Source organism: Vicugna pacos, unplaced genomic scaffold (genome assembly GCF_048564905.1).
Source record: "Vicugna pacos unplaced genomic scaffold, VicPac4 scaffold_109, whole genome shotgun sequence".
NCBI classification, from domain to species: Eukaryota; Metazoa; Chordata; class Mammalia; order Artiodactyla; family Camelidae; genus Vicugna; species Vicugna pacos.
The window spans coordinates 1026108-1053772 of NW_027328789.1; the positions used below are offsets into that span (position 1 = coordinate 1026108).

The following is a 27665-nucleotide window of genomic DNA, read 5'->3' on the forward strand; positions in this document are numbered from 1 at the left end:
AAGTTGGGGATGTCACATTTCATGAGTCTGTTCGGCTCCTCCTCTGGCCACCTGCTGCATCTGATGGCTTCCTGGAGCCGAATAACACTGTAAAGGGCTATGGTAGGGATACCAGCTTTGGCCTTGTCCAAGTGGTCCACTTCATTGATGTAGCAGTGAAAGAGGGACCTAGATTCGTCATTGCACTGCCAGAGAACACCTTGGGCAGCAGCGGTCTTCCAAAGTCTGACACAAAGCTGTTGAGTCTAAATCTCTTCTCGGGAGACTCTGCATTGCTACAAAGAAAACCAAAATAAAATATCGTTCACAGTGTAGCTCGGTGACCTGAAGAATCATAGTTTTTGCCATCTACTGAGAGTAAATCCCTGCACAGAGCATGCTGACATGCACTGGAATTGAAAGACATCACTTCTGAACACATACAATTAAACCCAAGGCAAAAGTCTAAAGTGAGGGCCCATGGACCATCCTAAAAAGACATCGTTCCCTGAGAATCCTCAATATTGGTGCCTCGCACACCAGTGTTTCTCCGTGGGACACTCAGATCTCTTCATCAGGATTCGTTAAAGTGCTTCTTAAAATGCAGAATTCTGGGGTGCACACCCTCAGAGTCTCCAGAGGTAGCGACTGGTAGTCTGTATTTTCATAGCCACCAGGATAACTAAACATGCTCAGGTTTAGCACCGCAGTCTACATCGGGTCACCTGAGCATCGACAATTCTGTCTCACGGGATGGGGGGTGCCATGTGTGTCAGGGTGCTGTCCTACCCATGTGTCTCCCCTGATTCTCAGAACTGACAGTGCTGCCCCATTGGGCACGAAATACCACCGTTTCACAATGCATACGCAGGGCGCCCGACTGAAAAACAATCAGTGATAGGAGAGGGGACAAAACTCAGCTTCCTGTTACCTTGTTTCACTTACTGTGGGACGAGTGATCAATTCAAGGGTAATAAATCAGTGAATGAGTGAATAACATGACTCGCGTTAGTCCCACGAGTGCCTGGAAGAGCAAGCCTGGGCACATTGAGAACCATAACAGCCCATCTACTTAAATGTCATCCTCCACAGATCTATGTAAAGGTTACTTCCACCCAGGCAGTGACTCCAGAAGGGCAAGAATCATGTATGAACACACTCTCAAATCCAGAACAGAACCTGACAACAATTAGGCTCTGGAGTCTGTGTTTAGCGAGTGTGGAATCTCAGTGATTCCAGCTCTTACACCTTGCCTTCCCATCCCACCACACACGATATGGCCCTTATGTCCAGTTCTCCCGGGGCTGGGGCCACGGAACCCATTTATAGGACTGGAAGAATCTGATCATTTAAACCATCCCCCAGATTATCATCAAGAGTCACCTGCATTTCAGGGATCAGTAATCCCAGAAGCTTTGCAGTTCAGGCAGCTGAGGGATTTTTATATCAGCTCTGTCTTCTACTGTGACTGCCTGGGTGACATCAGACAAGGAATTCTGAAAAGCCTGAACTTTTCCTTTCAGGAATAATCTAATTAACAAATCTCGTTGACCACTCAACAAATGTGATGTGAAGATCAATAATTTACACAGGAGTACAACATTCACTAGGTCGTGGATTTAGAATCAGAGGAAAATCATTTTAGAAAGATTGACAGAATGTAGCTTTAATGCGAATTTAAGTATTCTTACCTTTCAGTAAATCATCTTCCCCTACTTATCACTTCACCCAAGTTTAAAAGATGTCTGAGAACAGGGATGAGTGTGTCAGCAATCTGAGACCCAATAACCTAAAATGTCACCTAGGAAAAAGAGGGGAGTAACACATTTTTAAAAAGCATGGTGAGGATGGCGGGGCCATCCCCAACCCCAGACTAAGAAGCTCTGAGTAATAGCTTTCCTGCCTGCCTGGGGCATCAGCTGATGTGAAAATCCACCCAGAAACCTCACTGTCCAGCAGCTCTTCCATAACACAGGCTACACTTTCTCAGAATTAAGAATTGCGTCCAGTAACCACTTCGCTGAAGAATAAAGACAAAGGAGAACAAGAGAGTTCTGCCCCTCCCAAGGGAGAGCCCAGACCTCGGGCTGCATGCACTGCGCCCACCTCCCTGGAGAAGAATAAACTGGAGAAGGGCGTTCTGCAAAACTGCGGCAGCAAAGGTTGAGATGGGAACAAATTGACCAGCTGGCCAGGGACAGCCCCCTCCGTCGCTGCCTTGGCGGCTGCCTCAGCCCTCTCAGCCCATCCTGCCCACCTCCGGTGGCTAAGCTGTCAGAGAAATTGCTTTGCGACCTGGAGCAACAGAGGCTGCCCTCAGGCCAATCTGCGGAAAAGATGGGAGCTAAACCCCCAGCTCCCGAGCGGCAGGCTCCATACCCCCGCCAACACCCCGACGCCCCCGCACCCTACCGCAACCCCGGGGAAATATGACCCGAAGAAGTGTGACCTGGGAATGAGGGGCAGCAGAGGCCGCCCCCACGTCAGGCCTGCAGAGAGATTGGAGCTTATCCTCCAGCTCTCCAGGGGCAGCCCCTGTCCTCTCCACCTCCTGATCTCACCGCGCCCACCTTCCAGGAGCAATCAGACCAGGTGTGGGGTGTCAGGCGAATCTTGCGCCAGAGAGGACGTCCCCAGGCCAGGTCAGGGGAGAGGAGAAGAAGTGGCCCCATTAGGCGGGGCAGCCGGCCGTCGCAACTGCCTCTGCCCCTCGACCACATCGGGCCCGTCTCCCAGGAGCAAGCTGACCTGGAGACGGGCATCCGGCTTCTTGGGCAGCAGAGGACGCCCCCAGGATTGGTCACGGGGAAGAGGAGAGCAAATTGACAGGCTCCGCGCTGCAGGTCTTCTACCCCCGCCATCGCCACCCCCGCACCTTAAAGGCACCGCCCAGGGCGCCCCTCCCCCAGCAGGCTGAGTGGGACAGGTGCGTCTGGTGACCTGGGGCAGGAGAGGCCACTCCCACACCAGGCCATCGGGGAGACGGGAGCCAATCCACCAGCTCCCCAAGGCAGCCCCTACCCCCGCAGCAGCCACCACTCTTGCCCATGACCTCACAGTGGCCTTCTCTAGGGAGCAGGCTGACCTGGAGATGGACGTCCGACGAACTTGGGACAACAGGGACCGCCCCCAGGGCAAATCATGGGGGGAAGTGGGAGCAAATGGACAAGTTCCATGGGAAAACCTGCCGCTGCTGCCACCACCCCCAAAGTACCAAGTCCAACTCCCGGGGTCAGGCCGACTAGGATACACGCGTCTCATAACACAGGGCAACAGCGACCGCCCCCAGGACAAGACGCGGGGAAGATGGGAGAAAATGGTCCGCTCCCCCGCTGCAGGCCCCCGACCACCGCCACCCCTGCACCCTGACTACCCTGCCTCCCGCCCCCAGCAGGCAAAGTGGGACAGGGGTGTCCCGGGACCTGGAGCAGCAGAGGCCGCCTTCAGGCCACGCGGTGCAGACATGGAGCTAATCCACAATCTCCTCCGGGGCAGCCTCCCTATGCCTGCAGCCACCACCTTACCAGCCCCCTGACCGCACCGCACCCATCTCCCAGGAGCAAGCTCACCTGGAGTCGGACCTCAGGCAAATCTCCGGCGGCAGACGTCGCCCCCAAGCCAGGCCGTGGGGGAGAGAAGAAATGGAGCAACTCCCTGGAACACATCCCCTGCCCCTGCCGCCTCCGCCGCCGCCTCCCAGGAGCAAGTTCATCTGGAGACCCGCGTCCCGCCTCTAGGGCAGCAGAAGCCGCCCCTGGCTCCGCCTCTGGGGAGAGCGGAGCGAATTGATCGGCTCCCCCGCGGCAGCCTCCCTCCCCCCGTGGGTCCCGCACCTTAACGGCCCCGCCCCCACTCCGCACTCAGCAAGCTGAGTGGGACAGGAGTGTCCGGCGACCTGGGGAAGAAGAGGCCGCTCCCAGGCCCAGCAGCCGGGACAAGGCAGCTATTCCACCCGTTCACCAGGGGTAGACCCGCTCCGCCCCTCTGCCGCTGCCACCGCCCTCTGACCTAACCGCCCCACCTACCAGGAGCAAGCTTACCTGGAGTGCAACATCTGACGAATCTCCGGCGGCCAAGCCCCACCCCAGGCCAGGCTGCAGGGAAGAGAAGAAATCGATCGGCTTGCCCGGGCAGCCTCCCAACCGCCACCGCAGCCGCCGCCGCCCAAAAGCATTGCAATAGCCTACCGGGGTCAGGCTGACTGCAAGGATGTGCACTTGCCTTCTTATCCTGGCCAGGTCCCTGAGCACCTCCCTGCATCCCTGCACTCCCTGCACCTCTGCACCCCTGATACTCTCTGCAATTCTGCATCCCTCCACCCCCACATCCCCTGAAATGCCTGCGCCCTCCACAGCCCCTGCACCCCTGTCACCAGTTACACTTTTGTGCTGCTTACACTCCTGCACCCCTGCATGTCCCACACACCACCTCTTGGGCCTTTGGCAGAGTCTCTGCTGTTAGACCAATGCACAGTGACTCACTCTTTGCCAGTATATGATGCATCAGTGGACGTCAGGGGTTGCCTGCAGGAAGGTACATGTTCCCGGTCACTAGCCTGGGCCACTAGGGTGATCTCTGTGAGGTCACCCAGGACGGGTTCAGAGATGCTGTTCTCTGGGAAGAGAGGAGTTGAAACCGGTCTTGAGGGCAGAGCTGTGCTCACCAGGCCGTCCACGCTTCATGTTTTACACAGGGCTTCGGAGAAGTGAAATGGATCCGGCCAAGTAATACCGGCCTGCTGTGAGCCCACCTCAGTCCTGGGCTCTGAGTCAGACCGACTGGCTCCCTCAATCAGGGCCCAGTTTGGGCACCTGAATGGTCCCTTTGAGGCATCCCAACAGTTCTCAGGATGAAGTCTGGCTGCTTCCACCCCATGGCCCTCCCTCCTACTGTGCTGGCCTCAGGAAGGTTCCTTATATGGGGAAGAAGGCAGCCCACACCCTACCCCACCCCTCACCTTTCTCTAACCCAGGCTGGTGCTCTCTCTGCCCCTCAGAGTCTGGGAAGCCATCCCTCTTCAGTTATGTCCCTTCTGAGATGGACTTGCTTCCACTCAATTCTAGGCGAGGATGCACCATGGAATGCACTGGGTAAGAGAACCAAAATAAATAATTTCTTCTGTGAGGTTGTCTGTTTATCTACTGGGGCTGGGCTGTGTGTAGTTTGCTACAGCTATTGGTGTGAGAGGCTAAAACAGCCTGTGTGTCCTTGTTTTCATCTCCCCGCTGTCTTTGGGTTTTCCCTAGACACTCCTGAGACATTTACTTCTGTTAGTATTATTCCTGTTATTACACACGGGCCCTACTGACATGGAGGTAAGGTGTTGGGGGAGCGGGACAGAGCAGGGCATCTGCAGTCCTGTGATTAGTTCTCATTGAGCCTGTGCCCTGAGCTGTGACCTCCACAAGTGTGTCTCTTTCCCCCCACCCCAATTTGGGTGACACAGAAGGGATTTCCCTTCTCCCAGGTTGGTTAGGCTCTGGTAAAATAATTTCTCATTAAAAAAACAAACAAAAAACAACTTCCCCCAATGAAACAGAATGTTCTGGGTGTATTTCAATACAGTTATTTTCTCCTCTCCAGGCAGGAAGCATGAGGAGTTATCCTCTGACCTTCATTCTGAGAACAGGACACAGTCCTGGATGTAAAATACATGAAAAAGAGCATGGGGCCCCTCTGACTGGCCCCCTGGACTTGTCACACTCTGATTTCCCCACACTGAGCCTCCTGCTGGCCTCAGGGACCTGTTAAATCTGCCTGCCCCCAGGGTTCTTACAAAAGCAGGTTCTGCCTTGGGAGCTGTGACTCTCCAAGCCTGCCCGCTGTTCCCTTTGCAACCTCTCTGAGTTGGGAGCAGCTTTCCCTCTCAGTCTTCTGGGATCTAAGAAGAGCAGTGGGTTTGCAGCTCCCTCAGATCTGGTGTTATTTTCAGGACAGGAGGAAGAACTTCTGAGCTCCACACGAGCTGGACCAGAGGCTGGAATCCTCCCTTCCTCTGCCACCGTGCAATCAGTGGCTGTGGTTCTAGCCGAGTTTCTGAAGATGTGGACTTAAACACACATATCCCAGCCCCCACAGGAGCACACAGTCCCATAAATCCCCCTAGTTTCCACTGGTAACTATGGAGCCGATGGGGACACGGGTTTCGGGACCACAGAGGCCTGACTGCACGACTTGCTCCGTGGCCTATTTACGTGGTTGCTCTGGGCCTTGTCTGAAGTGGCTTGCTTACCACACCTGGTACGTGGGAAACACAAAATAAGTACTAGAACCTTCACTTTTTCTCCCTCCAGGGCCTTCAAACGTAGAAAGTAATAAGTGAACTCAGACAGCCTAGTCACCACAATGAGGTCCGTCCAGCCTGGCTCTCCTGAGTGATGGGCACTGACTTGCACCTTAACTCGGAACAGTAGGGGAACTGCCTTCCTCTAACTGGGCCTCTCCCCACACCAGGCACGCCCGCAGCTCAGACGGGGCCAGCTCCCCAACTGAGGTGTGTGCTGGTGGCTTCAGTGTGACCTGGCCCTGCCGGGACATGAACCTGCAGTGAGTGAGGTGGAGGGTCGGGTGGAGGGGGGTCCCTTCTGGGGTGGCAGGGGGCCCGGTAGCACCCCTCCCAGCCTGGTGCCTGGGGCTCCCTAACACCTCCTACAGCTCCTGGGTTGGCTCCGGTCCTGGCCACTCCACACACCCTCCCAGTATCTTTTCATTATGTCCCTTTTCTGCTTTTATCAGCGAGAAGTGGCTTCTGTTGCTTGTTCAGTGAAACAGTACATCGGGAAACCAGACTACTTCTAACATCAGTAAAATACCAACCTCGGTCAGCTCGCCGGGCAGACCGTGCAGCACAAAGGCCTGAACAGGGCTGTGCGAACGGCTTACGTGAAGGGTCCTCAGCATCTGTCTTCAGAGATACAGAAGCTGATGGTTCAGGTAAAACCTCAGGGTGGGATTGAGGAATCCAAAGCTGGTTGGTTTCAAAGGCTAACTGGTCAGACCAGACCCCTGAGCTGTGGTCAGAAGCCTGGCCCAACGTCACGCAGACTCAGCGCCCTAAGTGCCGGGTGGGGCTGGTGCTGTTCCCTTTGCAGGCTCTCGTTGGGGATTCACTGTAGCCCCTTAAATACAGCAGAAATTCCAGCCCCATTAGCCCCCACCCTGAGTGTTCCATGACACAAATCCCAGGAGTGTTTAATTTTCATCTTTGTTTAGGAGGATGAAGGTGGTTCAAGAGAAGACATAAATTCACACTTAGTGACACAAGGTCACAGCCAGTACTTCCTCCACGGAGAGCTATGTGCTCCCACAGTGGTGGCTGGGGGCTCGGCAGAGACCCTCTGCTGGTCCCAGAAGGACTCGCTCCTCTGGCCACAACTCATGGGTTGGACAGCAGATCCAGAGGTGACAGAGCATCTTTCCTGGGAATTTGGAACTGACACATAGAAATCAAGTTCACTCATCTGGAGTTTGGCGGAGGGGAGGGGCGGTGGTTGGAAATCAAATGAAACCAGAGCATGAGAGACACTTAGAAGTGAAAGAGCGAGAGACAGAGAGACTGAGCTTGTGAGAGCAAATAGTCAGAAAGAAGGCAAACAATCAGGGGACAGAGGAATTCCAGCTCCTGACTGTCTAGTCTGTCCCAGCCCATCAATGACCCCGCGAGATGTTTAATAACATTCCAGTTTTGCAGATTAGGAAACAGGCTGAAAGAGGTGGGGGCTGGGTTTGGGTGCACAGTTAATTCAATTGCCACTGGACCCCACACTTCCCATTGCCTGAAGGCACCCTAATCCTCACTGGGACCCCTGTGGTCCCCTGACAGCCCAGCACCCTGATCAAAGGGACCCTGCGGGAGTGGGAACCCCTCTTGAGTGTGGAGAGTTCCCTGCCCCGAGATGCCATGCATCAGCAAGCTCCCGCTCACCCCAGGTTAACATCAGCCCAGCTGTACAGTCTCCCAACCCGCTTCCCTCCCTGCCAGGCACCCCCATCCTTACCACCGAGTGTACTGCAGGAATTCAGGCACAGGGATGCCCAAATCAACACGAGCCCATCGGCTATAGAAAAAGCAGACTCCCAGGCCCACCTGGGTTGCGAGGGGACAGAAGGTGTCCTCAACTTTCATGTGTCTAAGACAATCTTCTTCAGCTGGAGGTTCTAGAGAAAAATAAAAGGTCCAAAACATAGTTCGGTGAGGAATTCCTCCAAGGAACTGACTCCAGTGTCTACAACCATGTGTACCTACCCCCGGAATTGGGGTGAAGGTGGATTATTGATCAGCACAACCCCTGGTGGCCCAGCTCCTTGGCTTGGCTGCCCAGAGGGGGCTGGGGGAATGGGTAAGGCCAGGGCACTCAGGAAAAGCACAGAGGACCTGACCTCTCCCTTCTGCACTCGTAAACCCTTCCCCAAATCTCAAGGCATTGGACAGAGATCCGCCACAATAATGAGATGCTCCCATCTCTTCACTCACTCCTGTCGGTTCACTTACATGCTGAGCATCCACTGGGTCCCAGGACAAGACACATAGGATGGCTGATGGGACAGGCTTGGTCCTTCCCCCTGGAACCTGTTCAATCTGATCAAAGAATGATCACTTATAAAGAGTTTCTCAAAATTATACAGAGACCAAAGACCAACTGCAGAGTGAACCAAATTTAAAAATATATATGAAGATCCCCCAGTCTCCCCGCCTAAGGTTAACAGCATAAAGCAAAAAGTTCTTGCCTTTAATCACCAGGGAAGTTGTCACCCCCTCTCAGGTGGAAAGGAGAGTTATTCTTTGAGCACGTCACAGAAGTGCTCCATCGGATTGGACCAGGGCATCTACATTCATTCAGCAAATGTGTATAAGCTCCTACTACATACGGGAATCTCCTAACTAGACCGTTCCCAAGGCTCTCGGGCTTTATCAGTCAACAAAATAGACATGACTCCCCATCACTGGGGGCTCAGAATTTTAACAGAGGAAACAGGCAGCATGTTGGGGTAGCAAGAGTTTGAATAAATTTTTAAAAAAGAGTGATATGAGCAAACTCGGGTGATGGCGGTGGGGTGGGAGGCAGGCAGGAGAGAATAAGGCAATCCTGGCAGATCTCACGGAGTAATGAACTTGAAGCAGAATAGATCCGGAGGAAGAAGGAAGAGCCGGAGCCAGAGGCCCCCAGAGTGAGGGGGAGAGTGTGGGCAGAGAGGCAGAGCACGCCGGGTCCTGAGGCCTTTGTGACGACTTTGGCTCCTAATGACATGGTGAGCCGTTTAGTGAGTTTTGAGGGAAGGGGTGATGTAGTCCAACTTATGCTTTTGTGTTTGTGTTTTTTGGGGGGAAGTAATTTATTTATTTTAATGAATGTGCTGGTGATTGAACCCAGGATCTCAAGCATGCTAAGCATGCGCCCTACCACTGAGCAACACCCACCACCCCCAATGTATGTTTTTACAGGCTCCCTCTGACTCTGTGTGGATGAGAGATTGTAGGAAAGCAAAGATGGAAACAGAAGGCTATTGGTATCCAGGAAAGGCTGAAGGTGGCTCTTAGGAGGGCGGGGAGCAGAGAGCAGGTATTTAATTAAGACAGAATATCCAGAATTTTCTAACAAGCTGGATTTGCTGTCTGTGAGTGTAAAAGAAAGAGAGAGAAAGGACATGGTTCCAACATCTGGGCCTGGACAATGGGAGGGATGTCCTCTCCATCCACAGGGGATGGGAAAAGGTGGGGCTGAGCAGGTGGAAAGGGGCTGGTATCAGCTCAGTTCTTCAATGTCATGGTTAAGGGGTGTATTACATATTGCCACAGAAGTGCCTAATAGGTAGAGGAATCTGTTTTCTTTTTCTTTTTAACATTTAAAAAATATAATTAAACATATTAATTGTATTATGTGAATGATTTGGGAATTTTGTTTCATGCCAAGTTATATGTTATATATAGCCAAATGGAGCATATATCAAAAAGGGGAGAAATGAGGGCTTTCACATAAACTGACTGTCCGTAACGTAGGTAAAATTTCAATAAAACCAGTCTTCAGGGCAAAAACCTCATCTCGGTGTTACATAAAAATAAATGAAAAACGACTATGTTGATGTACCATTATTTCATGTTACATAATAGCCCCAAACTAACAGTGTTTAACTATGAGGCTTGTAGAAATACTATTCGCTTTATTCACATAAATACAGAAGTGCAGAAATGATCTAAGGTAGAATTAGCATCTTAGTGGAAATAATACATATTTGAGCATTTTACATGATATATATGTACTGATTCAAAATTTGGAAAAGTAATTTCATAGTAGAACATATGTATGAATGTGAAAGCAAGATGAATGAAAGGAAAAGAATGTGATGTGAGTCTCAGGGATAAAGGCTCAGATGGAAAGGGGAAATCAGGGAATTTTGGAGAAATCGAGAAATTGATGGCATGCCAATTTCCAAGGCTGGGTTGCTTCCACCAAAGGAATAGCAGAGAGAGAGAGGAGAGGCCCAGGAACCCACCCTGGGGAACACCCACAGTATATGTTTGGAAAAAACAGGAGACATTGGCAAAGGACCAGCCAGCAGGCCAAAAGCAGAAACAGACAGAGAGATGGGCTGGGGGTTGAGTGAAGCAGGAACACGGGGTAGGAGGGATGGAAGAGCTGGGTCAAATGCTGCCGAGGGGCCAAGCATGATGAGGAGTCAAAATTGACCACTATATTTAGCAACATGGGGTCACTGATGGCCTTGACAGGGCAGTTTCCATAGAGCGAGGGATCAGGCGAAAAGCCAGAATGGGTGTAAAAGGGGATGGCTCAAGAGAAGATGCAGACAGTGAGTTTAAACAACTCCTTAAAGATTTGCTGCAAAGACACAGGGTGGCAATTGGTGGGGGTGAATTAGGGTCAAGGAGTGCTGTTGGTTTAAGAGGATGGACGTTTATATACTGATGGTGCCAACTAGCAGGAGAACAAAATAGATGAGGCAGTGAAAGAGAGGATGGTTTTGGGAGTGACAACCCAGAGAAGATGGGAGGGATGGGGCCTCGGGGACTTTTGGAGGAACTGGCTTTCGATGCCACTTTTAATAAGCAGTGGGGCACCGAGAGTGAGGTCACAGACATCAGAAGGCGAGCGGATGTGCTGGGAGTTGCTTGTGAAATTTCTCTTCTGTTGGCTTGTTTGCTTGTTCAAAGTAGAAAACTAACCTTACCATCTGAGGAACAAGGAGGAAGAAAGAGTTACTGGAGCCATGAGCAGAAGATAAGAAAGAGCCTTCCAGGGAGAATGGGACAGTAAAAAGGGCAGGGGGAGGCGGGGGAGTGCGCTCCCAGAAAGTTACATTTTCTCTTTGACGTCCCCAAATGTGTGATGTGTTATTACCCTTCCTGCTGTCTACAAAATAAAAATTAATTATGGTTCAGAGGAAATGCTATTTCATTCTAAGAGGCTGCCTGTTTCTCAGGAATGGTCATCTTAAACTGCAAATATTACAAACAATGTTGAAAAGATGAACCTGTGTACCTAAAATCTCCTATTTTCTATTAATCTGTTTACTACTTAGTTCCCCTATCAATAACACATAACAAATACTGCCATGATGGAGGTACACCGATGCTTAAAAGGAAATGAGATCTGTATCCTTTTGCTAAATTCCATGGCTTCCTTAATATGCAGTTCCACTTGGAATTTAGGAATGTCTGGTATAAGAAGTGAGAAACAGTTTGAGAAAATCCCGACTCAGAATTATACATCACAACCACATCTCACAAGTATATACAGCCGTAAAAAAGTTTAAAAGCAAAACTCCGTAACTACTCTTAAAGACCTTTGCAAACCTGGGCCTGCCAAGATGTTTCCAAACTGGAAAGGAACTCCAATCTCTTGCCTGGTACCGGACCAGAGGCTGGCCAGCCTTTTCTGTAAAAGCGAGAGAGTAAATATTTTCAGTTTTGCAGATCATTTTGTTGTAACCATGCAGGTAGGCAATAAGAAAGCTAAGAGCACTGGGAGATAGGAAACAAACGGGCATGCCCACACTCTCCCTTCCACTCAGGGCAGCTTCTCTGTGGTGGGGAGCTTTGCCACAATCACTTGCTTCTTTTTTCCATTGGTTTCTTTGTTTCCACCTTACTGCTCGAGCTCAGAACTTCAGGTGGGCCTGGTCCTTCAGCATCCATGCAGAGAAGGCTGAGCGGGGTTGGGAACCCCACCTGATGGAGAAGAGAGATTACTGGGAGGGACATTGTGGAGGCCACCATGACACGAGACAATCACACCTTCCGGGGTGAAAGGGAACGAAGACAAGGGAAGGACACAGTAGTGGGACCCCTAGGTCGCCTGCCAGGCTTGTTCTCCCTCCACGGCAACCATGGGGGCCTGGGGGGTGTTGGGCTTCAGCTACGGTGATTAGGATGAAGGGACTCAATATAAAGGACCCTCCAACTCCTCACTAGGTTCCAAACGCAGCCCCTCTAAGTCCACCCTCTGAGTTTCTGGAACTCTGCTGGAAGAATACATGAGCAGGCCAGAACCAGAGCCCAAGCCAAACATGACAGGGGTCTCGTGGGGCTGTAACCCCATGCTCAGTGGTCGGGGACTCCTTGCAAATCTGCAGAAATCCCTGTTCCACCTCATTCCTGGGAGAAACCCAGATCTCCTCCTGCTCTGTCTGTTCTTCTCTTGAGGCTATTGTCCTGGAGGGATGCTGAGTCCTTGAACCTGGTCCTCCAAACGTACATAAGCAGCCTGTTCAATAAAACAAATTATGCACTTTTTCACATTTGCCAGTATTTTGATTCCAGAAAGGCTGTGGGACTCATTCTCACAGTCTCCTGTGCCCCCACCACATGGTGGCCCTCTGCTCATGTAAACACGATTTCCCACAACTGCACCCTGCCTCCCAGCTTGTCAGAGGGGAGTGTCCCACAAAGACACAGGTGTTTGTGAGGATCCTGTCCCCCAGCAGAAAACCTGCTCCTGGAGCCACGGTCAGGGATCTGGCCTCCTAAGCCGCTCAGCTCTAATTCAAAGCCTAAAGTGGGGGCCCCGAACATTGCTGAATGACTTTCTGAATCACCTGGACTGGAGGGGACTGATTTTCTTTCCAGGAATGGAGGTAGCGCAGCCTCCATTTTCAGGGCTGACCTTGACGATGGATCTAGTTCCCCCGACTGCAACGCAGGAAGGAGTGGCCCTTAAATCCCACAGGTTGGAGACCCAACCCAAGGGAGTACTGAAGCAGTGCATTGCTGCCAGGTCCAGCATCCCTGCAGAGTGGCCTCTGCCCTTGAATGACCCCCTTCCCAGGGCCTTTCTTGCCCGGACACCACCACAACCCAGGCTGTGCCAGAGCTCTGGGGCTCTGCGTGTCCAGGGCACACAGGTGGCACCTGAGCCAGGTGTCCCCTGGGCCTCAAGGGAGAGAGGTCTGCTTCTGCATCAAGGGAAGGTGACCCCACAAGGCTGGCAGGACACTCTCAATATGGACCTCCAGGAGCCCTGGGAGCAGTTTCCCTGCAGGTGTTAAGAGCCATCATCAGGAGGGCAGGCCCCTCTTTGTGCAGACCATCCAGCAGTGCTGGGCCCACGTGCTGACCTCAGAAATCTACATGCCCCCACGATTCCCCAGGCAACCTCACAACTTCGTCACTTGGTGACCTGGGTACCACGAGCTCCTTGGCCATCCCATGAGGGTGGTCCTTGCAGGCATGGTCTCCAGGTTCTCCTGTTGAGAAATCCCCCTGGGTTTCTGTGGTCACAGAGCAGACACCAGAAGATTCTAGTCCTGCAGTGACCCCCACAGCAGTCAGCTCCCCTGTGCATGTCCAGGGACAAATGACAGCAATTTATTGCCAGGAACCGTGATTCCATACTAAGTTCAGGATCCTGGTAACTCACTCTGCACCCCAAAAAGCTTCCATGAGAAATGTGTGTATTGGGATGTCTGTGCCCCTAGAAGAGCTGTTCCTGAGGGTTCCTGGGACCCTCCAGCCCCTCTCAAGGTTCTCAGATCCTGGGTCTAAATTTCTATCTGCCTCTTTTGGTGTACGGCCACCTGTGTCTCGTGGTCACGGGTCACTTTATTGCATGACTTGGCATGTTCTTAGTGCTCGTCCTCCACCCCTGCACTAGACTCCCAAGATGTTCCCACTGACCCTTGGCTCCCTGGGTGGCTCAGGGGGCCCTAAGTCTGCACCCTTCACTCTCCTCCTCTACCCCCACCTCTGGGGCCACCCCTAGGTGGACTTGGAGGTGTTTGTAAATGAGTCTTACACAAGGACATGTCTGGACAAAGCAGGACCCCACCCCCGGAAAACTCGCCTGCTCCCTTCTCAGAAGAGGACCCCACAGCCCCACATTGCCTCCCAGGGGTCTACTCAGGACACAGTCCCCCAGTACTGGGCAAGGTGTCTCCCTGGAATCCTTGCTTCCAGGAAGAGTCTCTCTGTCCTTCTTCAGAGTTTAGAGGTGTTCCCATGTCCCTGACCACCAAGATGCCCAGCACAGTCCCTTCAGTGACCTGGAGAGACAAGGAACTTATGTGGCCACAGGTCTCACAGGACACACCTGCTGGGACCCCATTCTAAAGGGCTGTCCTTCTGCCTTCTCAGGTGTGGCTCCCGTGGTATCTTTTTGCAGGGGGCCCAAACGGGGAGTGTGGCCCAAAGCAGTTCATGGGGCTCTCTGGGCAGGGAAGACTTGGGCCAGGTGGCCTTGCCTGGTTTCCCTGCTGGGCCACTCTGAAAACCCCCGCTCCTCTGGCTGTGGCTGGAGGCCCCTCAAACCTCAGGGCGGGGCTCTTTCTCTCAGCCTCCACTGACTCCAAAGCCACGATGGTGCTGGCGAGGGGAAAGAGCTTTCTTGCCTTCTTTTGGCCAAGTTGCCACAGGTGGATGCTGCGGGGAGCTGGAGAGAGAGGTAGCACTTGCTCAGATGTGAGTGGTTAAGCAAGTTGACACCCTGTCAACTAGCCTTAAACATTGGAATGAGGTCTTTCCCGGTAAAGCTGGAAGTTACTTTCAGTAACTTGTCTAAAGATTTCTTTTTTTTTTCCACTTAAAGACTCATAAAACCTCTCCCAGGTCATTCCTGGTATGGACCATTATCCAGGGATCAATCAGGAAATGCAGGAGGAGAGGGGTGGGGGTGGGGGAGAGGGGAGGTTAGATCAGAGCCCACGGAGAGGAGATGCCCCTCCCAGGAGCCTCACACTGGGCAGTGGCTTCTGGCATCCAGCTCTCCTGTTCTCAGGCCCATTCCATCTGCGGGGTTTTCCAAAAACATAATGGTGGAAGGGCCATGGAGGACACCTAGAACTTCCAGAATAGACAGGGGGAGCAGAGTTACCATGCTGGCCCTGGGTTTGGAGACAGACCTGCAGTGGAGACCACAGGCTTCTGAGAAGCCAGTTTCGAAATAAAGGCAGTATGCACTGGAATACCCGGCTCGAGAGAGTGCTTCATCATAGACATGTAATTTACATAGTTCTCACCACTAAATTCTGTGTTCCCAACACGCTACATGAATGACGGCTTCAACACACATTCATTTCTGAGATGTGAAAAAGTGTAGAGTCGCTCTTTCATCCTGCATAATGGGCATGGCTACACTTAAGAACACTTACCAAGATTTCTCAGCAAGAGCCAATTTCGAAATAAAGGCAGTTTGTGCAGGAAAAGCCTGTTGGAGTGAGGGCTTCCCCATACACATGTAAGTTATAGAGTTCCCCTCACCATGAAACGCTGTTCCCAACATGCTACATGCATGAAGGCTTCGACACACATTCAGTTCTAAGATGTAAGCATGTGGAGAGCCGCTCTTTCATTCAGCACAAAAGGCATGGTTACACCCAGGAAGATTTACCCAGATTTCTCAGCTGCTTCCTTCAGCCAGATTCAAAATAAAGGCAGTTTGTGCTGGGAAAGCCTGTTGGAGCGTGTTCAGAGCTGTTTCGGGCTCTGTCCCAGCTGGAGGGTGCAAAGCCCAACCTCCAGAAAGAGGGACCAGGACCCCACCCGCCAGGTGGTGTTGCCTTTGTAGGGGAACAGTGATCTTTGGGTAAGATATATTGCGGCTCTCTCTAAAAACTGCTTTGACTTAAGTTTGCATCCTAGTCACCAGTTCCAGGACAACAGAAAAGGCATACCCTACATCCCTTTGCACTCAACTCTTCCCAAAAGAGCAAATATTTGTCCATGAAAATACCAGCTGCTCTTCTAAGGCCCACTAAATACCCAGCAGTGTGGGCGGTGCACTCTTGATCAGGGACAGGTGGAGAGGGAACAGCGGTCCTCCAGCAGGCTTGGCCTGGTGTGGCAGCTGCGCTGTGGGTGCGTGGTGGGGAGGGAATACAGGGAATCCTGTTTGAGGGGCCTCTGTGCACGCCTGCATTATAGTCTGAGGTTTCATACAAAGGCTCCAGGCATCCTAACTGGTCAGATACAGCCCCCACCCTTGGGCTGGAACCACCAGGAGATAAGTACCTGTAACAGGGACGGTGCCTGGTGTGGGGAGAGGTCATGGGACCCTCCGGGGGCAGGGGCGGTGGTGCTGGGGAAGGCAGGGGATGCAGTGAAGGGTGGAGGGAGCAGGGTCCTTTGCTTGGGGGTGCGAGTTCTTTGGGAGACCACAGGGAATGGCACACATCATCCCCACCCTATACCCCAAATTCCTAGCCCCGCCAACACAGGGGCTGCTCTGCACCCTCTCAACGTGGCTCTCCTGTAAGACCGCACCCAACCAGGCATCTGGCACCCTGCCCTACCTCCCCTCTTGGGACAGATCCCGTCTTCTTGGAAACTGCCTAGCAGCGCGTATTCAAGGCCGGCAGCCGGCCTGGCGGATCTGCACTTCAGGTGCCCTACCTGGCCAGCCGTGCCTGCCTGGGCTCAGTCCTCTATCTTGCCCACCGGTAGCCTGGGTCCACTTCCGGTGCAAGCGGAGGCCGCGGAGCCCAGGCTGAGCCCCGCACACAGACAGGTGAGGGTGCCCCCGCCCCGCTGCCCCGCCGCCCCGCCCACTGTTGGCAGCATTGCCCCAGCCTCCGGCCGGTGCCACCTGCAGCTGAGGACCTCCGCGCGGCCCCGCCCGCCCCGGCCCCACCCAGCTGCCCCATAAGCCTCCCCCCACCCCCGTCCTGGCCGCGCCCTTGCTCCCATTGGCTCCGAAAGTTCTGCTCTCGCACGTCTAACCTCGGGAGGACGCAGACGCAAGCGCTAGGGGAGGGCCCCGCGGCGTTGCCATGGATAAAGACGCCGCGCTCCTCGCGGGCTGGCGTGCGCTTCTGGGGCAGGCAGCGGGCTCCGGAAGTGTGCAGCTGCCCGGGACCATGGCGGTGTTTGCTGCTGGGGATGGCGGCTTGCTTGGCCGGGCCACTAGTTCTGGCCGCGTCAGTCGGCGGCCGACATCCTTTCTGGGGCGGCGTCTCACAGACGGTAAACGTACGGCAGCGCCGTTGGCGGGGCCAGTGGACATGGACCGGGGTGGGATCCGGGTTGGTGTGGCGGCCGGGGAGGGCTGTGGTGCCGGGGAGCGGGTTGGGGCGGGGGGGACAGGGCTGGGGCACAGCCTCCGGCTTTCCTCCCCCTCGGGCTCTGGGGCTTGGACCGCGACTCCGGGTAGCCCTGCGTGGCCGCGGCCTCCCAGAACCCCTGGGAAGGGCAGGTGGAGGACCCGTCTTTTATGAAGCGGGGCCTTACCCGCGTTTTGAAGAGCCCCAGAATCAGATGTTGGAATAGGGTGGTTTATCAGCCTTGTATATCAGCAGGGAAATTTCAGTTCCATCCAGATGTTGGCTCCTTCGCTAAAACTCAGGAATAAGACAAGGGTCAGTGTCAATTAGCAGTTATCTAGGGCTTGACTCAAAATAGACTGTGCGGGGTGTAGAGATGGTAGATGGGCCCTCCCTTTCAAGGTTGGTAGTCTTCTGGGATTAGAGGCCTCAGTTGAGGATTACATCCTCATCTGCAGTAATGGAGGTTGTGGGAAACATTAACACAGAGAAGGGAGGGGTGTTGCTGCGGTAACTCATTAAAGAAGCCAGGACACTTGCCTGGCTCTTGTGTAGGAGAGTCTCGCCTAGGGTAGGGCAGCAGTTATCAAAGTGAGTCCGAGGCCCCTGAGATGCAAGACTATTTTCGTAGGAACGCCGGGAAGTCACCTGCCTTTTGCACACTCTTGCACTCCCGAGTTTCCTGTGGGGTTTTCCAGGGAAAACCTAGTCTATGATATCACAAAACAGGTAATGTAGAGGCAGATAGAATTAAGCTCTCACCAGTCCAAAAGAGATTCTCAGAAATTAAAATCACTGCTATTCCTCTCATTAATGATTTTTGTTTAGAAAAATATACTTATTTTTTGCTTAAGAGTATTAATGGTATCATGTAGTAGGTTGTTATTATTTTTAAGTGAACTCATAAGCATTTTTTAAAGTTCTTATTTAACTTCTAACACAGGAACTATTGATAGATTTAACCCACATAAACAGCAGCCTTTTGAAGTCCTCAGTATTTAAGAGTGTACAGGGGTCTTTAGGCCAAGAAGTTTGAGATTCCCTGGAGAACGGGTGCTCAGGTACTAGTCAGGTGCTTAGCGTTGATAGACAGATGCCAAGATGTCTTCTGCATGTGCTCCCGGACTCGAAATAATTGGCCACACAGAGATCGGTGGGCAGTGCCTCCACTATACAAACCAGAAGCTGCTGAACGTGTCTTGAGTCTAGGCCATGTGCTGTGCAGAGATTCCCATTGTATCTGTTCTATCTAAGCCGGGATTCCTGTGCAGAGACCTGGCTCTGAAGACCCGCTCTCCTTTGCTCCCTGCCAGGTACCTTCTGTGTTATGTCAACCCTCCGGAGGGCTTCAGCCTCCGTAGGGGCGTCTGTATCCACATCGCCTTCCTCCTGAAGACCCTGCTGAAAATAGAAGAGTCGGTGCTGGTGATACCCCTTGGGGCCGCCTCTACCATTAGCAGAGCCTGGACATCCACCAGGTCCGGATTCCCTGGTCTGACTGTTTTGATCTCTCAAGTCTCAACAGAAACATCCCTGACACTGAGTACGAACAGTTCATTGCAGGTGAGATGGTGATCGTTTAACTGGGGCCAGACGGTTTTTGTTCTGGTTCCGATGTGAACATCGGGCCGTCTTGCTTTGGGTTTGTCAGTCTGCTTAGGGGCCGTGCTCATGTTTCCTGCACTGCAGGTGAATTTGGTCTTTCCACAGTTTTTCTCAGGAAATATATCTGAAGTGTATGAGCTCTGTGTTCCCTCCCCTCTGAAAACCCTGGCCTTCTGGTGAGATGGAGCGGTGACAAGGAGGCCACTGCCACAGAGGCCTTGTCCCAGCAGGACTCGCTCCCTGGGCAGTAAGGGCCATTCTTACCTGAAGGAAAACACGATGTATGTGTACCATGGGCCACGTGCTGGAGAAGGTATGTAACCTCTCATTCAGTATAATTTGGTCCTGCTCAAGCTTCCCATTTTACTTTTTGTAGGAGGTAAGATTTGAAGATTTTCTTTGAATACAGCTATTTAGAGCTTATCTTTTCTTTAATTGAAATGTGGTTGATTTACAATGTTTAGTTAGTTTCAGATATACAGCTGTTTTGTTAGTTTCAGGTATACAGCATAGTGATTCAGTTGTACATATACATAGTCTATTCTTTTTCAGGTTCTTTTCCATTATAGGTTGCAAGATACTGAACACTTTCCCCTGTGTTCTACAGTGAATCCTTGCTGTTTGTCTGTTTTACATATAGTAGTTTGTAATTGTTAATCCCAAACTCCTAAGTTTGTTTCCTAAGTCTGTGAGTCTGTTTTTGTTTTGTAAATAAGTTTATTTGTATCTTTTTTAAAAATTCCACATATAAGTGGTATCATATGTTACTTGTCTTTCTCTGTCTGAGTTATTTCACTTTAGTGTGATAATCTCCAAGTCCATCCATGTTGCTATAAATGGCATTATTTCCTTCTTTGTTACAACTGTGTAATATTCTTTTATATCTAAATACTACATCTTTATCCAGTCATTTGTCAGTGGGCGTTTAGGTTGCTTCTATGTCTTGGTCATTGAAAACAATGCTGCTGTGAACATTGGGGTGCAGGTATATTTTGAAATTAAGGTTCCCTCTGGATATATGCCCAGGAGTGGGATTGCTGGATCAAATGATGTCTTTTTTATTCTTTTGAGGTATCTCCATATTGTTTTCCACATTGGCTTCACCAAACTACATTCCCAGCAATAATGTAGGAGGGTTCCCTTTTCTCCAAGCCTCTCCAGCATCTATGGTGAGTGGATGTTTGAATGGTGGCCATTCTGAGTAGTGTGAGATGATAACTTATTGTAGTTTTGATTTGCATTTCTAAGATAATTAGCGATATTGTGCCTTTTTTTCATATGCCTATTGGCCATTTGTATATCTTCATTGGAGAATTGCTTGTTTAGTTGTTCTGCCCATTTTTGGATTGGGTTGTTTATTTTTTTTTCTTATTAAGTTGTATGAACTATTTTTATAGTCTACAAGTTAAGCCATGTTCAGTCTCATCTTTTGCAAATATTTTCTCACATTCCATAGGTTGTCTTTTCATTTTGCTTATGGTTTCTATTGCTTTGAAATAGCTGATAGGTGTATCTAGGTCCCATTTGTTTATTTTGGCTTTTATTTTCTGTTGCTTGGGTGGATTGCCCTAGGAAAACACTGCTGAGATATATGTCAAATAATGTTTTGCCTATGTTTTCTTCTGAGAGTTTTTTAGCGTCTTGTCTAATGTTTAAGTCTTTAAGCCATTTAGAGTTTGTTTCTTTTTTGGTTTTTTTTTTCAACTGTATTATATGCTTTCGATTTGTGGTTACCCTATTTTTCAAGTATATCAACCCATTATCATATCTATTTCCTTTAGACTGATAATCACGTAGGCTCCAACACATCCTAAGAATAATGAGAAAAAGGAAAAAGAAAGAGAAAAAAATCTATCTTTTCTTGCTACCGTCTCCCTTTCCCACCTTTTTGTATTTTGATATACTTTTTCTTTTTTACATCTTCATGTTTATTGTCTTGTAACTCGTTATTTCATTTCCAATGATGGTTTTCCCATTTCTATAGCATCCTGCTTCCTTTCTGTTTAGAGTAGAACCTTTTAATGTCTCTGTTTGGTTCCATAATGCTGAATTATCTCCCTAACCCCCTCCACCCTGAGCCTCTGAATACTCAGTACAGGGAAGCCAAACCATCCTAGCCTTCATCAGTCTTGGGATGCAATCTTCAGAGTGGGAAAGAAGAATCATTGAAAAATAATATTCTGTTTGTTGCTTTCTACCCTTGCCCAGAGAGTGAGAATCACCTCTGAAGGCGGAGGAAGAAAGATGGGGGCATGGGGCACAAAGTCTTTTCTCCTTTTGCTACTGAAAAAATGATTTCTTTTGTAATTAGTGATGATGCCCTTTAAATTGGTAAGATCGAGATTCCACAGCTTCAGCGCCTGTGAATAACCAGCTGGGAGAAAGCTCTCCAGGGCCCCTGCAGTGGGAAAGGCAGCCCCTCTGAGCACCTGTTGTCCTGTATTCTTCCGGCCTCCACACAGTTTCGCTAGGCACTGTGCAGGACGATGCAGTTCCCCAAGGTGGAGGACTGGGAGACCCCTGCTTGGTGGCAAGCCACAGGAGCCCACACTTGAAGGACAAAATGAAGAGTAGTGGGGCGGGCATAGGAACAGAGGATGGTTGAGACCCAGGATAGTTTCCTGGAGGCCAGCAGGTGAGACTGGCGGGGCAGATGGGGCCCTGGTGCATGGGCAGTCCTTGAGGGATCTGAAGAAAAAGATATGAACCAAGATACTGGATTCGTGTGGGGGTAAATCGCCCCCTGGAGGCCACGTGGCAGTGCAGCGAGCCCAGGAGGAGAGGGCATTTCCCCAAAGTTGGGTTGACAGATCACAACCAACTCACTGGGAACCGAGAGGTACAGAGATATTGTTAACTTTTTGTCCCTCTTCCTGGAAAAAAAATTGCTTCCTGTTGAATAGCCTGTGTAGTTAGTGAGAATTAAAGACATGAAGTAACATTTCCTCAAAAGTCATCCATTGTGCAGTTGTTAATAATGGTCAAATGCAAACTTGAATAGATTAAATCAAACAGTCATCATCGTATTTTAAAATCTTTTAAAATAAAAAATCTTGCTGTCTTTGTTCTTCATTTCAGGGTTCACTTGGTGATAATAGTAACAAAAGCAACAGCAAACCTTTAAAGAATTCTGTCCTGCTGTTCCAGGAACTCTGTGTTCATGACAAACAAATGAGGTGGCACTTTACAGGAAGGACAGTCATTAATCACACAGCTAGTAAATGGCAGGGGTGGGACTTGAACCCAAGCTGTCTGACTCCAGAGCCCCCTCTCAGGCCCTTCAGTGCAGCTCATCACTTGGTATGCCCAACAGAGGCCAGCATTAAAGAGCAGCATGACCTTGGCTGCTTGGCCTCTGTTTCTTCATCTGTAGAATGGGGGTGTGGGCAGTGAACTCTGTGAGCTCAGTGGTCACTTCCTCCAGCTCTGCTATTCTACTGCTTTGAGTTAATTTAAGAAGTATCCGAGCCACTGAATGGCCCACCCATAGGCTGGCGCTTTGCTAGGCCGTGGGTTACGGAGAAAAATAAGATCAGCCTGCTTCTCTAAGGAGCCTGTGTCCCTCCACGGCAAACGGCTTTGAGGCCCAGGCTCCCTCGCTGGCAGTCGGGGACTGGGCAGGAATGTCTGATAGAAGATGGAGGCAGAACCCTTCCGGGAACAGTGGTGGCCACAGAGCTATCAGGAGCGGGAGCATCTGTCCAGGCTGCTGAGAGGGGGGCCCTCATGAGGCCAGTAGCCCCCCCAAACTAAGCCCTCAGGACAAAGATCCAGCCATTCCTGCAGTGTCACAACAGAGCCAGTCCATCCTCATCACTGTGCCCCTGTGCTCCTTTGTCCTGGGGCCTCTCTTCCCCCTACACCCAGAAGACTCATCTCTCTCTCTTCTCTGAGTGTCCCCTCACTTCACCCATGGTCCCTGCTTCCTAGGCCACCATCTCTGGAGTTGACGATTTGCCCCCTCACACTCTCCGTTTGATCAGGAGCCTGGGTTGACCTCCTTGTGCTCACTTTCCCCCATGAGGTGATTTCTCCTCCTCTCTTGGGAACACCTGGAAAACCCAGTCCATTCCTAGCAGTGCCTGCCTCCCTGGCCTCCCTGCTCATCTGCCTCAGTCAGGAGCAGCTGGACCACCAACTCTGTATTGCCTCACCGCCTACCATCAAGACGTCAATGTTGATTCTCCCTCCACCACCCAGTATGGTCATTGTAGGGTCTTCTTCTCCGTCAGCCTGAGCCAGACACCTCCCATTCACCCTACCCCCGGGCTCATACCCGGGCGTGTCTCCACCCCAGGTCCAGCCTCTCTCCTTTATGTGCCCAACTCTAGCCATCCAGCTGCTTCTCCACCAGCCTCGTTGGCCCTCCTTCACCCTCACTGGGGCATCATGCACTGACTCCTCTGCTTTCCTACCTGTCCACGTTCCTCTTACTTCCACTTCCCCACCTTCCAGCTCTGCATCCACAGTCAGCACTCTCTTTATGACAAACAAAACTCCCTTGACCCTTGATCTTTTCATTTCCTCACCAGGATGACTTCCATCTCGGTTCACCCAGCTCTATTTGTTCTGAGCCTGCAGGCAGCAGGCTCTCCCAGCACAGATTTCTAAGACTACAAATCAATGCCCAGCATGTTGCCACTGCCAGGCAATCCTCCAGGATTTCTCTAGTGAGCACATTTCCCCACTTGCCACACAGTGGTGTCAACATTCTATGCTCTCTGCACACCTCTAAGCTTCCCTCTGTCTCTTCCCTGACTCCCAGCAGATGGCCTTGCCTCCTGCTTCAGAGAGAATGACATGTTACTTGAAGGGAACTCGCTCACCTGCAGCAAATCTGCTCACCTCCCCTTTTATCTGTCCCTATCCCACCTGGACTCTAGCTGTAGTTGTTCTTAATTTAGTGAGTTTAGTTGACATATATATACACAGTTAAAAGCTTAGCACACTATAGGCTACCTTCTTGGGCTTACTTTTTCAATTTAACATAGGGTGTATGATGCATCCACTTCGTTGCATGTACCTGCAGTTCATTTGTTTTAACTGATCTTAAATGTTGTGTGTGTGAAAGTAACACAAGGCAAGTGTAAGCCAGGATTCAGGATGCTGGTTACTTCCTGTGAGAAGAGGCCTAGGGCAGGATAGGACACAGTATGTCACTGTCAATAGTCCTGTTCTGGTGCTGGGTGACAGGTTCACAACTGTTTCTTATAATATTAATTTTAATACATAAATACTTCTGACAGGCACTTAAGGTGAGAATGTGTCATGAGCCAAGATATACAATGGATAATATTACATCATTATTGTTATGTAATCTTGTTATAAAATATAATATTCATAATCCTACATTGTTATGTGTTATATATTATATAGATGCATGAATTATATATTATGTATATAAATAACTACATATGTATTATATACTATCTGATAATAAATAAACAGAACATAACATGCTAGTATATCTACTATTATGTATTATTTAATAAATAATATACTATATCCTGTTATATGACATGGCACCTAATCTTTAATCAAATAAAAATATGTCACTATATGTAATGGTAATTAATAAAATTAAATGAAAATGCCCGCAGCTTTTAACGCCAACACCGCTCCAGCTGTCACTGTCTATCTTCTTCCCTTTCATGGTCGAGGTCCTCACGGTGCTATCTGTTCCCCTTTTCATCTCGTTATCCTGAATCTTCCCCCCCTCCCATCCCATGCTGCCTTCTTCCCCGTGGTCCCTCTAGTCACCAGCGGCCTCTGGGGCACTGATTTCAGGGCAGTGTCTCAGGCCCAAGCTCACCCACCTGTCCTCCACCTCTGCCACTGCTGGTGGGGACGGGGCGGGGGGCAGAGTGCACCTGTTGTCCTGGAAGAGAATACAGCACAGACTCCGTGACCAGCAGGAGGTGTGGCCGGAACCTGCAGGACTTGGGGGAGAGCCAGACTGTCTGCATCCAGACCAGGGGCACTTGGAGTGTGAAGAAGCCCAGTCCTCACTGCCCCTGAAGTGAGGAAAACACCCTCAGGTGAGTTAAAGTGCTTATGACCTAGGTCTGTTGGCTGCAAAGGACAAAGGGGTCCCTAAGGGGAGGTTAGTTGATGTTCCAGGCCCCACAAAGGCCCTAAGGGCTGGCGGGGAAGCAGGCTGGACGCTCCACTGGACCCAGTGTCCCCTCGGGGGTGGGGCCTTCCGGAACAAGCAGAAAGCCCTCAGTCTCTGGGGGAACGCGGCAGTGTGGGAGCATCCCTGCAGTGAGTCAAGTGACGTCAGGGCCTGTGGGATCCGTTTTTATGGCCACATTGAGCCACAGCAGAAGCCACAGCAGGAGTGGATTCCTGTCTCTCCAGCTGACATCCTCGTGTCTGAGTGCCAGGCTTCAGACCCGATCCCCTGGGGTGCTAGGACAGTTATACACAGAGGCGGCTCGGGGAGGCCTCAAGAGGGCTGTACTGGCCTTGCTGTCGACATGATTACACAAAGATCAAACAATCCATCGATGGGAAGAAAATAAGAACCATGGTCACATCTGGACCGCAAGCTTAGATGTGGTATATGGGTGATATTTATCGACAATCTGGCGAGGATCTGGTCAAAGCTAGAGGCCAAGGCAGCAAACCGGTAGTGACACTAAGGAACATCGTGGTGCAGAGGCTGGATTGGGGGTCTGAAGGCTCCTCCCAGGAGGAGCCTCAGTGTTTGGGAGGTGGCTAATGTGCCTGCTTCATGTCACTAGCAAGTGATGCCACCTGCGGAAAATCAGCTATAATCCTGAGCCGGGTCAGCCCTGGGTGATGTGATAAAGGCTCCTACAAGAGGAGGCGCCAGACGGATAGTGAACCAACCAACAGGCTGATGAGTTTCTGGCCTGTGTTTATCGTGCTTTCGCAGCCAAGAATGAGGAGAGAGTTGAATGGTTCACCATGAAGATTTTAACAACTTAAGAGAGTTCCGTGTCTCACTGCATTTCAGTGTCACCCGGAGGAATTCAAGAGGTGTTTAGACCCAGAAGGGACTAACAGCCTCTTGGTTCCTCATCAACCTGACAAACCCACCAGCCCTCTATGGCCAGACCTTGGCAAGTGCCTTCCCTTGTTCTAACAAATCCCTTTCCACTCACGCCTGTGGTATGCTTTTATTTTTGTTTAATTAATGGGAATGAAGATACCTTACAGCCTCTTCAGATCTTTCCTTAGGCCTTCTGCTCTTAGACCCCGGCAAGGGGGCCCGCTGCCCTGGGTCCTGCACTGCAGAGGGTCCCTCTGGCCCTGACACTTCCTCTGGCCACGCCCTCCATGGGGTGGAGTCAGCAGGGCCAAGGGGGCAGGGTCATTGGCTCCATCCCATGCTCTAGAAGCCCAGGACCCCAGATGCCCTGTCTCAGCAGCCCCTGACCCATTCCTAGTGCCTGCACCGGCTCTCCCGGAAGCTCAGATTCCCAGGACTCACAGAGAGGCCAAAGGGCAGCTGTATGTATGGAGGGTATGAGCAGATCCCGAATGTGAGTTTTGAGTGTCCCCCTGTGAACATCCAAGGCCACTTGTGGCAAGGGATGGACCCAGCATTGGGAAGAAAAGGATCAGGCTAGTGGTCAGAGACTGGGAATCAGCTCTCCCCACACGCTCACTTTCTTTGCCGGACTCCCCTGTGTCTTGGAATTCTAAATTTGAACCTGGTCTTCCCCCTTATAATGAACGTATATTTGTAAAGGCAGGACTTTAGAACCTACTGCACTTAACATGTTTACATGTACAGGATGTGAGCTCCCAGGTATGCTCTGGCCTGCACTTCCAAAGGTCCAGAGCAGTTATGTTGGCTCTACTGAGACTGTAATTGGTAAAGACCATCTCCAGAGAGGAGAGCTCCTGCTTCACGCTCCAAAGTCAGGACCTTCTGAGTGGATAAAACAATGGACACTGTGACCCTCAATTGTAAATTGATTTAGAATAACGCCAAAGTGTGTAAGACGTGTGTGTGTGCACGCGCACACCTGGGGACGTGTGTTGTACATGACTGTGTGTTTGTGTGTGCTCACGTGCACCTGGGGATGTATGTGGTTCTGTATGTTATGTGTGTGTGTGCGCCTGAGGATGTGTGTGGTTGTGCGTATGTTATGGGTGTGTGGGTGGTACATGACTCCATGTGTGTGTGCCCGTGGGGATGTATGTGGACTAGAGCCAGTGTGTCTGCACGTGTGTTTGTGTGTACGTGCATGCATTACTTTTAATAGTAGAAGCTGTCCTTTAGAAATACGATGTAGTAAAAATTGTATGATGTCCTTTGCTGTATAAATCAAAATTAAAATTATCTTCAATCACCAGAAATTTAGTCCCCCTCAGATTCTGTTTTTTTTCCATATTGATTATGTCTTCATTTTACTGATGAGGAAACTGTAGCTTAGAGATGTTGACTGACTCAACCAAGGGCATGGAGCTCGCGCGCCCAGGGCCAGGACCCAGTCCAAGCCGCACTGCTCCAGAGGCCTGGAGCCCTGCTCATGATCATGCGTGGCCTCTTGGCGGGGGAACAGATTCTGATGGGCTGTGGCCAGTGTGCAGGCTGCCCGTGCCGGGGACTCGGGAAGCCG

The 27665-nt window shown here is 50.9% G+C and overlaps 1 protein-coding gene and 1 long non-coding RNA gene across 2 annotated transcripts in view; both read right to left on the reverse strand.

The window, feature by feature from the left end:
* On the reverse strand, positions 1-14412 carry LOC140694898 (uncharacterized). Its single transcript, XR_012070564.1, has 13 exons — positions 14274-14412; positions 12583-12698; positions 11989-12163; positions 11789-11870; positions 8471-8557; positions 7977-8136; positions 6796-6883; positions 4937-5065; positions 4461-4593; positions 4020-4073; positions 3549-3745; positions 1671-1780; positions 1-275 (listed from the first exon to the last, which is right to left on the reverse strand). It is a non-coding gene; the product is annotated as an uncharacterized lncRNA (long non-coding RNA).
* The window catches only part of LOC140694894 (trafficking protein particle complex subunit 9-like), a 410228-nt gene that overhangs the window by 137576 nt on the left and 244987 nt on the right, over positions 1-27665 (reverse strand). The gene's annotated exons all lie outside the window — the stretch shown is intronic.